We start from the raw sequence: 14,696 nt of genomic DNA on the forward strand, positions 1-14,696 counted from the left end.
GAAAGCCCCTAGAAATGTAGTACAAGTGTCATAATATTAGATAAATGACCTTTTGGCATATAGGCGTAGCTATTGGGTATCTTCGGTTCCAGCAAAAAAATGCAACATTTATCTGGTCGCAGATATATATTCTAACATCAATCTCGTTGTTAGATGGAGAAGAACAGACGAGTCACTTATGTTTCTTCACTTTTCTAGTTATACTACAGTCACGCAACTTAGAAATGTTCCTATTCAATCAGTACTGTCGCTTTTTATCGTATATACTAACCATAAGAAATTGATTCTTGGGACCTACGACCTTTACATTGATAAGAATACTGCGAAAGTTTGCACGAGATGGCGTTGTGATCGGAATTTATTCAATGATGTAATGAAGTTTTATCGAACTTTGAGCACTTTAGGCTTTGAGATAATTAATACATTATTTCGCATATAAGAGTTTTATACAGATATTAACAGTATTTTTGAAGCGTTGAAGTCAGTTTATGTAATATCACAAGTTGTCGTTGTAATTGCGACTTACGGCATTTCACAAGCTCGCTGACAGTTATCTGTTCTAGATTTAAGCCGAATCAGCGTCTCTTATTTTTTCAGTAGTGCCAACTAGCGCCAAGAGTAGGACTTAGCTACTTCATGCGTCACATTCGCTTGCACAACCCTTTTTACGGGCGGGGGGGGGCATTCCCACACTTCACAGATAGAACACAGAAGAAGAACAACCCTGCCCGAACCGGGACTCGAACCCGAGATACCCAGACCACGGGGAAGACGCGCTATCCCTATGCCAGGACGCCGACAATATCACAAGTATATGATAAATAAAACAAACAGTGCATCCCTAAAAAATGCCTAATTAATTTCAAAATTCATAACATGGGCATGAATTGATTCCTTTATAACATCGATAAAAATATCGTCCATTTTATGACAAAATGTAAATCAAATTTGTTAAAACGTCTGTATTCCTTAGCTATCTAGTTAGCAATTATATTTCTATCATAAGATTTAATGATAGCGGCTAGTTTATATGTACCTAGAATTGTATTATTTCCAGCTTTTTTCTTTGTATAAATTTAATGACCTGTTAATTTAGGATTTGCAAATGACATGTAATCCATTAATAATCTAGTCTTTGTATTCATCTATCTTCTGACGAAAAGAAAGAAAACAAACTTACCGCATTATTTGAGGGAATTTTTCCTTGTAGTAGACTCTGAAAAAAATTGTATCCCTCTCCGAGTACTAAAATTTCCCTTTGTCTTAGTTCCTTTTGGCTGGACATGTGCATTAACTATGCATTTTCTCTTTCTCTCCTTCCATTTATCTAAGAAAGTTACTCCAAGTCAAATACCTGCAATAAGAGAGCAGGATAATAAATGTTTGTTCATAGCGAAAGAATCTTTCACAAAAAGAAATTAGTAAAAATAATAATACTCGTAATAAAGGAAAAATAATAAATACTCATAATAACAGAGCAAGAAATAATTAATATAAAATACAGAAAATTTTGAAAGTGAAATATTTTGAAATGAATTCATATGAATTCCTTTCCATTCAAATCTTATAACTTTAAACGAGCAATTCTTGTATATACATAAATTTATTTCGTATATCGCGTTCGAGTATAAATTTATTTTGTTTCGGCTGTAATGATTTGGATCAAATTTTATATTTAGATAACATTTTGGTTTTTAAGTCTATCTGTATAGATGTCTTTCCTTAAAAAAAAAAAAAAAAAAAAAAAATTACACACACACACACACACACAAATCTAATTTTTTATAACTAACTATTACAGCCTTTTTCTATCTTCCCTCATGTTGGAAATGCCATATAGCGCCATCTCGTCAATTTTTGTGGTACTTGCATTGTTGCCATACCTCAACATTTTGTGAGGTGATTCTTAAGATCGTCAGTCTTTATGCATTGCATGTTGTGTGTAACATTTTCCAGAGTTAAGCGATTAATTACCTTAAAAAAGTACTTCTTCCAAATGAAAATTCCCAACATAACTATGGAAGGAAGTATTAAGTTAAGACCCGATTTTACTATGGTAAAACTGAATGTAAGTTCAAAAATATAAGTAATGATAGATAAACTATTAAATAAATAGTGTAATATAGCAAATTGTTTCGAATAACATGCTAAACTAAGTGAATTCATGATTTTTTTTATTAAAATGACCAGTTTATATATAGGTAAGATTTATAAAATATATTCATATATATTCATTATATGATTCGTATCTCAATATTTTCTCCAAGAAAACAAGATTTTACAAGGAAAAAAATGCCGAGCTAAACTCGGTCCTCCAAGTACTATTTTTTATGACAGAAAGAAGTATTTGAAAAATTTCTGCTATTCTAATATTATTATGTACGATCCTCTTTCAAGTCGAAAACTATTATGATTTGGAAAAACGCCTCTTCCATCGAAATGTTCAAGTTGATGGAAGTCATTATAAAGACGATGATCATACCAAAGAAAATACAGAAGACATTAGGCATATCAACTGGCATTCAGGCCCAAAATGATGTGCCAAATCAACGCCAAAAATGATGTTTCATATATATATATTATGTGAAGCAGAATGTAGTTTCGAAGACAGTGAAGAGACTTTCAATTTCGTGACGTCGTTTTATTTCATCTTGGGGAAGCACGCACTATGTACAAGAAGGAGCGACGAACAACACACAACACAGAATGACACAGTAAGAAATGAGGAAAAAGCTCTTGAACATTTTATCCTTGGTCTTATATAACCTGAGATTTTGATAGGGAAAATATTTCTCCATAGTGCTTATATATAATGAGATTTCTATAGGGATTTTCGTTACATGCGGCGACTAGGCAAGGGAAACACAGGGATCTTCTAAAAAAGAATTTGTATCTTGTCCCTTCACTCGGAGTGTGGGAAAGTTAGACTTAGCAGATACAGCAATTTTACAAAGCTTCTCTTGAATTAATTAAGTACAGAAAGTGGAAATGGATCAGGAAATAGGGGAATATCTTAGAATAAAGTTACTATGGGCTAAATTAAGATAAAACCGTGGAAATTAATTAAATTGAAATTAGAATTTAAAATATCATTATATTATATATATATATGAAACATATCTAGAGTAGAATCATTGAATGTGGTGGAGTTCGATTATTCTTTTTTCCCCATGATTATGTTCACCAGAATTACATCAAAATAGCTATAATGTTACGATGTTTAGGTGGAAGTGTCTGTCATTCTGTTGGGAACAACTATTTTCAGTTTCAAACAACTCAAGAATGGATGACATAATGCACTAGTTTTGAAATTCAGTTAATCATCATCAATCGTGATATTATGAAAGAAGAAAGAAAAAATACTGATTGAATGCCATACTGTCGAAGGAGACTTAGTAGTTGTTGAATTATAATTACAACAATAGCTTTAAACATCATGTACAATAAATTATTCTTTTAATATAAGAGATTATGATTGTACAAAATATTGTATTGACTAAGTAGAATCCTAAAACTTTCAATTGCGGATTAAACCCTTCGTCTATACTTATCAGTTTGAGTTATGAGATTTTTGAATGACGCTATTAATTGTTAGACATTTAAAATATGTGCATATTTTTGGATATTCTTGCCTCCCTCGCTCTCAACATCAAGTGTCTTACTCACAAGGACTAAAGGGAAAAACAAGCACCAGAGTCTCTTATCAAACATTTGCATTCATAAATTTCAATCAGACAGCGTTTCTCTTCGTTTCTATAAACTAAATTATTTTCCATTTGATTTATATAACTACATCATTATCTGCTATGTCATGATAATAAGTTAACACAGAATTCATGCATATTTTCGGGCATTGTATCTTTCTGCATATTATTTTTCCAAATAATTTTTGAAAGTTGAAAATATTTGTAAACGATTTCATCTCAATATCATTTATTATATGTTTGTAAATTCTGTTCATAGTTATTTTTTTAATGTAAATATTTTGGTATTTAAATAAAATTCCCGTAACATGCCCACCAAACCGTTCAGTGATCAGAATGTTCACAGATATGGAGGTATGAGACTGCGTTCTGTTCTGTATATTTTTGGAGGTAACCTGGATTTATAATAACTTCTATTATCTCATTTGATATGACATCTAAACACATGATCGATAATCTATCGATTGTGGCCTTTTAATCCAAGCACATTATATATTTGTAATATTATTTATATAGATAAAAACTATTGCTAAAAATATATGGTGTTAGTTTATATATACATTTATCTACATATTAATTTTATATAGACAAAAAAAATAACATGTCTATTTATTGACTATATTTATTTAAGCTGTATAGATTTTTTTCCATTGTATTTTGTTTTTATTACATTGATAGAAACACTCGATTTTTCTTAAATATGTTAATTCCATTTTTTGAAATTATTTTTCCTTGAATGTAAGTTTGAATGACCTTAATACGGTTTTAATACTGAGACACAAAAGTCCAGTGCCTAAACAAACTATTTCTATTATATCTGAAGAAAAAGTTTATTTTTAGACAAAATAAATTCACAGCATGCCAAGGACTCCGAGTAAATGAGTTCTACAAAAAACCTTGGAAAAGAGGTTCACCAGGGGACAAGTAACACGAAACAAAATTAGCAGAAACAAGAATTCTGAGAATTTAGGGTAGCACTTATTATCACGACCGCCAGCTCCAAGAAGCATGTTCCTCAGAGACTTCCGAAATCTAGCTGTTTTTACTTATTTTTCTAATTCTTTTGTTATCAAGAATGTGGAAACTTAGTTGTTAGCATTATAATTTTTAAGCTCCGACGGGTTTTTTTCACGACGAAACACAGAAAATGGAAAAATAACTTCACAGCAAAAAAATCTTAGCTACATTTTTTTTTTAATTCTCTATAAATGAAATTATCTAAATCGAGATATTCATCTTATATATTTAATTGTTTTTACAAAGTGATAAAAAAATCTTAATTTATTGAATAGTTAATAGGCAAGCCAATAATTTATAAATGCATTGAGAAATTTTTGTCTCAGTTTGAAATATATAATTGAATAATAAATTATTTATAATAATTATATTTGTATATCATGGGATAGAAAACGTTCAAAAGAGTAATTTTTACTTCCCGTATACGTAATACAAAGAAAATATAGTAATCGTCAAAAAAAATCTCTACGTTTTAGACCTGCCTGGGTTCGAAAAACACATGTTTGGAAACTATTCTTCTGTCTGTCTGTGACAATGATAACTCAAAAGTGCTTTGTGCTAGAAGGCTGAAACTAGGTATGAAATTTTATATAAAAATTGCAAATTTCTATCAAATTTTGAGCAAAATCTATTCAGATAAAGTCTATCTGTCATGCTATTAGAATGTAATTTAACAAGATAAATACAAAGCGAAGAGAGCTAGGTAGATAAAACTCGATATATTAGTTAAATATTCATAATGTAGACAAGTCATATAATTGACTCTCCGACCCGCCCGAAGACACACGGATACAGAATACTGAATGACCGAACCGCCGCAACAGCAACATTGGCGGGAACTGTGGTTGGGTCCTAAGGGCCATCACCGGCCACGGTACAACTCTTCCCGAAGGAAGTACGTCCCGTCATCGATGGTAGGATCCAAATCCCCAACCTATTTATGTACTCAGAAGGATGACCAGATCCAACCACTATACCGGAAACAACTCATCCTCATTTCGAGGTACCCTCGGGAGTCTCCATAATATAGACAAACAAATTTTAAACCAAATCCAATGAGGGGTTGACCGTCTGTCGGTCTATACTTCCAGAAACATATAAACGCGATAACTCAAAAATGCAATGAGTTAAATATATTAAATTTGTTATGAGGTTTTGTTACTACAAGGGTAGTTTGTTGTCAAATTATGGTTTTAATTGGTTCAGAATAAGTGTATCGTAAGCATATTTTCGGAGATTCTTGACCGCATGACAAGGATAATTCACCACAATTCTCGCCAAGAATCACATGATAGCTTTAATAAAAATGCTAAATTCACGCGAAAGTTTAATATTTTGTAACTATTGTACGCCGGTGTCATGCAAGGCGTTCTCTAGTATAACACCTTTACTAGAGAATGCGCGAGAAAAATTTGGAAATACCACTCCCATTGGTTTTATCATGTTATAAAATAGAACATCAGATGATATATCAGTAATCATAATAAAACATGCAAGTAATTGCTAATCATGAAAATGGGTATAAATTTCAATGAATCATAGAGAACTCTCATGATTGCTTTGCCTTAAATTTAGAATAGGTAAAACGGGTATCATATGCCGGTAGCTCCAGTTTACAAATCGTCAGGACTTAAATGATATTGTCTCTTTTTAGGACAACAAATCGAGTGTTCGAAACCGATTAAATGTGTGTCTCACCGTTCTAGTGCGTTTTAAATTTTTTGCAGTCTCATGATATCGCCCTGGTATTGTGCGGAAGTTTGCACATGTGGGCGTCAAATAAAATGTTGCCCTTGGTTGAAAAGATGAATTTTGTCCCAAAATATCTCTTGCGTGTTTACACACTTGAGCGTTAATTTAAAGAAAGTATAAGGTACAATTTGGAAGAATTATTAGAAATGGATTTCTTCAATTAAAACAGGTAATACTGAAAATCTAGAAATTTTTTGGAATTTCTCATCAACATATTAAAATAACCAAGTTTAAAAGTTAGATTTAAAAAAATCAAAGAATCCGAAGAAAGATTAGTTTGAGAGAAATTTGGAGAATTCTAACTTTTAAAGCTCTATTCAGGTTGGGTGATTTTATTTCTGGAAATCTGAATTGATGATCAGCTTACTTGACCAAAAAATCTCCTAAACCTAAAAATAAGAGTTAGACCTAGATTGATTTCCTGCATGTACACTAGAAGAATTTTTTAATATCTTTTCGAGATTTGAATTCACAAATGTAAAAACTAAAATTTCCTAGTCTAGTCACAGATAATATTGCAATATAATATTTAGTGTCAAAACAGTATTGTAATCTGACAATGAGTGTCACAGATGATATTGTAAGACATTCAGTTCTAATTTTATTTACAATGTAATTTAAGGAGTTTTCTTGAAAATAATTAAAATATTTATGGTAATCTCTATACAGTAAACACCAAATAATACGTTCAATAAAAGAGTACATAAAGATAAATTTTTTAACAAGATTTCCCTCTTTCTTCGAAATGTTATCCAATCCATTACATTCAACCCAAGTTCAAAATGTATTCATGTTTGTTGATTGTAATTTGTGCAGTGAAATTGAACACTATTTCTGTAGAAATAGTCTTTAACATTGAAGAAGCAATCTTAGAAATCTAGAACAAAAATAAAATTTTTAACAATTTTTTTTAAACTTTTGACCATCTTCAAAGGGAAAGTTGTTCTTATCTTGAAAATATTATTTATTAATTGGAAACTATAATTCATTATTTTCAAAAAAAAAAAAAAAAAATATTATTCATTCATTTTATAATATATTCATTTACTTGAAAACATTATTCTTGATGAATCTGAATAAATTATGTGTTATTTTTAAGTTATTTAGTAATTATGGCAAAAAAATGAAAATTGTTTTTAGGAAAGAGAACTTGAAAGTTAAAAAATGACTCAAGCTTTTTAACAAAAGATCTGGTAAGAAAATTTGAAAGTTTTGATGATATTCCAGAAAACTTCAATTGAAAAAAAGTAATTAAGCAGAAATTTACTTAGAAGAACCATTGCATTATTTTCAAAAATTCTCCCTTTGAAAACATTGTTTACTAAACTCATTTTTCTCTTATTTTCAAGAAATCAGGAGACCTATCTGACAGAAACTTATTTGCAAATTCTCTAACAAAAATGTTATTTCCCCTACCGTTTAGGAAAGGATTCTGAACAAGTCCGCTACGATTGTTCAAATTTTAATTTTAAGAATACGTCATATAAGCGCTTTGTGCTTCATAGCGCAATAAATTGAATCAAATATACATTTTTTAACTTCATTTGTTTCGGACGATTGAAATTAAAATTTTTCACAATACTACAAATTTAGATAACGTTCTCAATTTCATTTATTTAAGCAATTACGCTTTTGTGTTACCATTTTTACATGTATTCAAAACAACACACCAATTAATGGTCTATCCTTTAAAGGATTTGATTCAAATTTTGATAGAGATTTACATTTTAAATATTAAATATGTATATCCAATTTTATCCGTCTAACTGTCAACTTAAATTTTGTAAGTTAAGCGTCAGACGGATAAAATTGGATAGAACAGCCAAATTAATAATTAGTACAAGCAAACGTTTTTGAATAGATTTCATTCAAAATTTGACAGAAATCTATAATTTGATGTAAAGATCACAAACTAAATTTCTTTTATCTAGCTCAAAGTGTATTTGAAATGCCGTATTCATAGACAGATAGACAAACTTAAACCCAAATATGTGTTTTTCGAACTCACGACAGAATTACCTTCAAATTGTTTGACGATTACAATACGTTATTTTTTTACATACTTCGTACACGATAAAGTAAAAATGATTTGCCGCCTTATTTTCAACGAATTAAAAGTTATTTTAATTCAAATTTCTGAGTTAATTAAAACCCACAATGTATTTTCATTCATCTTTCCTCTTACTTTAAACATTCTGGAACTTGTTCGAATTTATGTTGTAAAAACGTCAAAATTATAAAAGACATTAAATAGATTCTTTATTATGTAAGAATGGAATGGGTATTGAAATGATAAAGTTACATTTCCACCACTGTGAAAGAAAGTTACATAATTGCGCATCTGTCCCAATTGTATAATTAATCAAATGAATGCAGATACTAATGAATTCTGAATAAAGCATTTGTCAAGAATTGAAACCAGAAAAATAAATACTAAAGCAGCAGCTATTCTATATACCATTAGCAATATAATAAGCGAAGAATACTTTGTTAATGTCTGAATATCTTTAATGAGAGTTCTTGATCATTAGTTCAATATAATTACTAAGTAAACATAAGAGTTCTTGAAGGAATGCTCTTTGGGAAATCTTAACAAATAAACATTCACAGCAAGTTCACATGCCAAAAATAAAATTGCTATAAATTAGAAACAAATATTTCGATTATCTAAACAAGAAGTATTAATCTCTCATAAATAAAAGTATTTTTATGATGTGTCAATATGAACGATAATCTTACAAACTAAAATAAGTAACCTCAGATATTGCTTAGTAAGTTCAGATATTTTTTTCTTTACTGGTTTTATTCATTTTTATCATGTTTTTAAAGAATGGAATTTTGTAATTAATTGTTCTTATATATTAAAATTCTGAAATTTTATGCATTTTTGCTTTCTCGATTACAATACAATATTTTAATATTTCCGGAAAATTATTGATTATTATTTCATATGATTGATTATTTAGATTAAATTTTGATTCCATGCCAGGTGTGATAAGTTTGAAAAACAGTAAATTTAGAAAAAGAAATGGATGTCAAGGTTTAATCATTTTATATTAAATAATTAGAAGAAATTATAAAGACTGAAACGTAGAAAATATTATTTAATAAAATATAAAATAAAAAATCATATAATTCATCTAATTGCTGAAAGAAAGAAAATTTTCAAAAATATGCTGGTCAAAATAAAATATTTAAAAATTAAAGACACTGAAAAGAACACTATACGATTTTTAAAATGTAATAAATATCACAAGGAAGAAAAATAATTAAACAATCTAAAAAATTAGCAATATTAAATATGATTAAAATCTCACTTACTGATATTATCCTTATCAGAGATTAATTTTTTATGATTTTATTTTGATTCATATATTTTTCGGAGAATATTTTCTTTTTTTTGCATAAAAGCTTTAAATTTTTCATAATTAGCTCTTACCATGAAAATGATGAATTTTATATAATAATAGTTATCTTACCAATTTCAAAACTAAATAGCATATAATCATAAAATTCATTATGGATTTTCAGGACATTAATTGCCTCATAACTTTATGATATTTATATATATATATATATATATATATATATATATCATAGCAACATTTCTTCGAATATTAATATCTTTTTTCCTTTTCCGATTTTTTTTTTAGCACGAAAAGGTTTCGGTACTCTATTTTAATGTTGAAAATATTTACACGATCACGAAATCAGAAAGTTAAAAAGAAAATTAAATGACAATAAATGTTACATTGAAAGAAATTAAATTAAAGGATAATTTTTTGGCAAATGTTAAGATGAAATAATTTCATGATAATATTTAGTTACAAATAATGATGGGCATGAAAGAAGAAACAGTTTTTTTCTCCCAACTTTTTCCTAGTCTTCTATGAGACCTTATCTGGTTTTGTAACTCACTCTTTAAGAAATTTGTTCCTATATTTTATAGAATATTAATATTTAGTATTCGGAAGCATAATACATAATATTTAAAAATATTTCATGTATTTTTAAATTTTGAATATATATATTTCTGTATTTTGTCACTTTGTAAATATATATCAGCTTCCGCATGGTGTATCCAAAAACAAATTTGATTAGAAATTAGTATAGCAACTACGTTGCAAAAACATTGCCTCTGCGCCTTTCAAACCCTCTGAAAGAAAGAACCATCATTGTTAGGGAATACAGCAATGCAATTTCTTTGTACATAAAAATAAAGTTAAAGAAAATCAATGTACTCGACTCATTTCATATGGAAATTGCAGCTTCGTAAGTCCATTATGGATTTGATAGAGAAATAATCCCTCATCTGACCAGCTACACAGTCTTTGCTCTTTCTGACTGAAATGTTAAAACTTCCTTTCTTATAGAAAAATCTAGAATGACGATGCAGTAAAACAAGATGATAACTCTTGCTTATCATCACCGCTTAGCACAGATCTTCAATACGGAAATACAAAATGTAGTGCTTTGATATGATAAATGCCTGTTAATTATGTTAATAATTATGTTAAAATATAATCCAGGTATATATCTCAACTAAAAATAGAATACTTTATCCCATTACAATTTGAGTTCTCTTAATAGACATACGAAACAAAATATGTCCATCATTTTTATCAGTGATTCCAGTCAATTTATTTATTTTATGCTGTCATAACAAGCTTATATAATATTCTGAGGAATTATTATGTAAAATAATCCTTCAGAATAAAAGTCAACGATCTTACTATTTTCAAAAATAACGACCAAATAGCATTTTTCTTCAAAATATGTTTTTAGAAATCTCTCATGTAACAAATTTGTCTAGCGAAGTTTCCTTATCGGAAAAAAAACTACGATTTAAGAATCTTTTATATCGTTTAAATATAAAGAATTTGTCAAAAACTTTCTCCGTGGATTTCGGTAAAAATGATCGTATGATTAAACATTATTCATGTATTTTATATTATATAAACGAATGACTTAAAGCTTGCTCCTATGTAAAGCAATTCAAAATTACTGTTTCCAAAGATTTCTACCTGACTTATTTTCAAAGACTTTAAATACAACTCCAGTTTTTATACACCTGGCTGATTTCTTCTAAAAGATTATTTTTGGTATTAAAACTATAAAATTCAGAGAAATATTTTATTTGTTTCCGTTTGTAACAGTATTGCATTATAATCATACTTTCTTTATGGTTTAGAAACGAGGTATTTGAAAAATATTAAATTTTTCTAATAAAAAGGGATATTTTCAATATAACAAAAACATTACACAAAAATCGTTTACGTGTAATTTATGAGTCAACCAAAAAAATGTCATTTATCAAATGATGACGTAATAATGGGATTACAAGGTAATGTAATTAGAAATAAAATGGTCTAATTTTTGCAATTTAAATAGTGAAATAAATAGCAATTTAAGTAGTAAAATAATTAAGTGAAAATAAGAAATTAATCTTAACAAAAACGCAGGATATTTCGTAAAAATCGATTAATTTTCTTAACAAATCAGACCAAAATAATATAATAAGGGTTATTTTTTCTTGATTTCCCAAACTAATTTTTGAAATAAGTGATTTATTATATGCAGAGTGATCGATAAATTTGTTTTAAGCCTTTTGAATTCGGAACGGCATCTCGTATAGTCGGAGAAGTAGCAGGTTCCTATAGTAAAATGACTGTGCAGTATCCGTTAAAGTTACAGCGCTCCTAGCAGCGAAGTAAAGAAGTTACAAAAAAATAACTAAAAGAATGAAAGATATCGACCAAAAAGTCCAAAGAGAAAAATGTACGTTATACCGTAATATAAAAACAACAACAAGAAAAGTATCATGAAGTTATCTAAAATTGATGGAGATATTTGCGATTGAAATTATAATCTTTCCGTTACTTGAAAAAGTATGCACTTAAAATTGAAAAAAGTTCGCAAGAGTGCATTTTCAATACATCACGAATACATATCTTTTTGAATTTTAAAATACATTTTCCATATTTAAAGCAAACCCATTTTCAAGTCAAGGAAATTTCATCATTTTAATCGCAAATATCTTCTTCAATTTTACAGAAACATATATTTGCTAATAAAATAATGTAAATAACTGTATTTTATGTAACTTAAGTCAACAAATGCTCTGATGAATTACGAATTTTAAATTTTGATATAGATTCTCTGCTTTATTAAACATTTTTAATAAAATATTTTTAAGACATTCATATTTTGAATAAAAAGAGTTGCGCTCCAGTCAATTAAATCAGTAGCTAAAACCTACTGGTTTACAAAAATTTGAATATCAATGTTCTATGAAAATAGGCGATTTTTGACCATTTCATCGACCGTCTCAAAGAAGACACACGAATCAGCGCCCAGGGTTCTCAAGAGCGATTGATCTAAGATTGTCTTGTTTTAAAATTGTATTATTCAAAATTTCATAAATTGGTCAGATTTGATTGTCAAAGATAAAGAAGTTTATTTATTTATTCAAAAATTGGAGTGTCAAGGATATTCGCAGCATACGATTCCTTAGGACCGAAGAACTATCAATTAAATCCTTTAGAAAGTAATACTAAAAACTGAATTTTATGATGAATGAGAAAATTTTGTTCAATAAGCCTTTGAAATTCACAATTTCATAAATTGGTCAGAGTTGACGTCGAATTTAAGGACATTTATTTATTTATTTAAAAGTCGGAGTGTCAAGGATATTCGCATAATATGATTCCTTAGGACCAAAGGACTGTCATTTAAATCCTTTTGAAAGTAAAACTAAAAACTGATTTGTATGGTGAATAAGAGAAATTTCTGTTGAATAATGCTTTAAGATATTACATAAATTATGAAAATAATATTATGGGGCGTATAAGACTATAGCACTGAATAATTCTATTTAAATTACTCATATTTTTAAAAAAAAACATGGTTGATTTCAGTAAAAAATGTTTTTATAGTAATTGTAGTATAATCATTTCCACTTTAAGGAAGGAATCCTCCTAATTTTTATTAAGGAGGTTTCACGCCTCCATAATAGTATAAGTGAATTATATGACTTTCAAAATTTGAAGCTTAGAAATATTTTGCTGAAGAAGCATTAAGGGATCAAATTACACAAAATATATTGGTGCCAAAAGCAGTTTAATACTATATTATTTGGCAATGTCCACCGAAAAATTTGCAATTTTGTTTACCATATTCGCAAGATTGCATTCAACATATAATTGGAAATCCTTTTTATAGGCTCACAAATTGAGATCCGGATATAAATTATATAGAAATTTCTGCTTATCTGCTAGTGTTCTATCTAAACTTAATAATCGCAAATTTTCTGATAAAATCAAATTTTCCTGCTTTTTAAAATTAATCCTTTTTCTCACTTCCTAAATCCAATTAAACATAATGCTTCTTTTACTAATTTAATTTTTTTTTTCTGATTCACAAAATTTTAGGGTTTTCCAAAGAAGTCACAAAATCTAATTATCATAACTTTACAATTTGACATCAATCTGCTATGCAATTAATATAACGCGTCCAATAAAAAGACAAATTCAACAATTTTCTGTATTTTTACTTCCGAAATAAGGAAAAAAAAATTCTGTCTCTTTATATAATCCCTATGTCTTCACCAAGAATACATACTTATAAATAAAAAGATAACGCATAAAAAATATATACAAAATTAAATTTCAGACTTATCCTTGTTATATTTCTGCTTTATCATTCAAACTTATTTCCTAATTTCATTTTTCTTTGGTGCTATCTAAAGGAAAAAGAATGAATATTGAGAATTATTGTTAGATTTAACCTTACTCCAGTGTATTACACTATTCTGATTCAACTTATGGGTTGTCTCGATAAGGAAAAATGCATGATAAGAAACACATCACCTACATTCCCCTTTTGGAGAAATCTTGTTCAAATGTAAACTATCTCCATGAATAAACGATACATTTGTCATTGACCTCAATCTAAAAACAATGTCACTGACATTAAATATTTGTTTCAAGAAATATCATTTTACTTGAGTCTTTTTTATTGACATATTTTGATGTAACTTTATTTTAAGTCCCATATAAGTATTATTTATCATATAGTTACTCTCAGTTTGCTGTTACATTTGTCAAGAGCATTTAAGAACTATTTAAATTTAAAAAAATCCAAGAAACTATTTTATAAGCTTGTAAGAATATTAGCTATTTTCACAGTAATGCTTTGAGGACAATCATCAATAATTATCTACAG

At 28.4% G+C, this 14,696-nt stretch overlaps 1 long non-coding RNA gene across 3 annotated transcripts in view; it reads right to left on the minus strand.

Moving 5' to 3' along the window:
* LOC129959349 (uncharacterized) overlaps positions 1–14,696 on the minus strand; it is a 336,984-nt gene that overhangs the window by 174,732 nt on the left and 147,556 nt on the right. For all 3 annotated transcript variants that reach the window (XR_008783419.1, XR_008783417.1, XR_008783418.1), the window contains exon 2: positions 1,181–1,354. This is a non-coding gene — a long non-coding RNA (uncharacterized LOC129959349). The remainder of the gene's footprint in view (positions 1–1,180; positions 1,355–14,696) is intronic.

The sequence above is a fragment of the Argiope bruennichi genome, chromosome 2, assembly GCF_947563725.1.
Source record: "Argiope bruennichi chromosome 2, qqArgBrue1.1, whole genome shotgun sequence".
Taxonomy (NCBI): domain Eukaryota; kingdom Metazoa; phylum Arthropoda; class Arachnida; order Araneae; family Araneidae; genus Argiope; species Argiope bruennichi.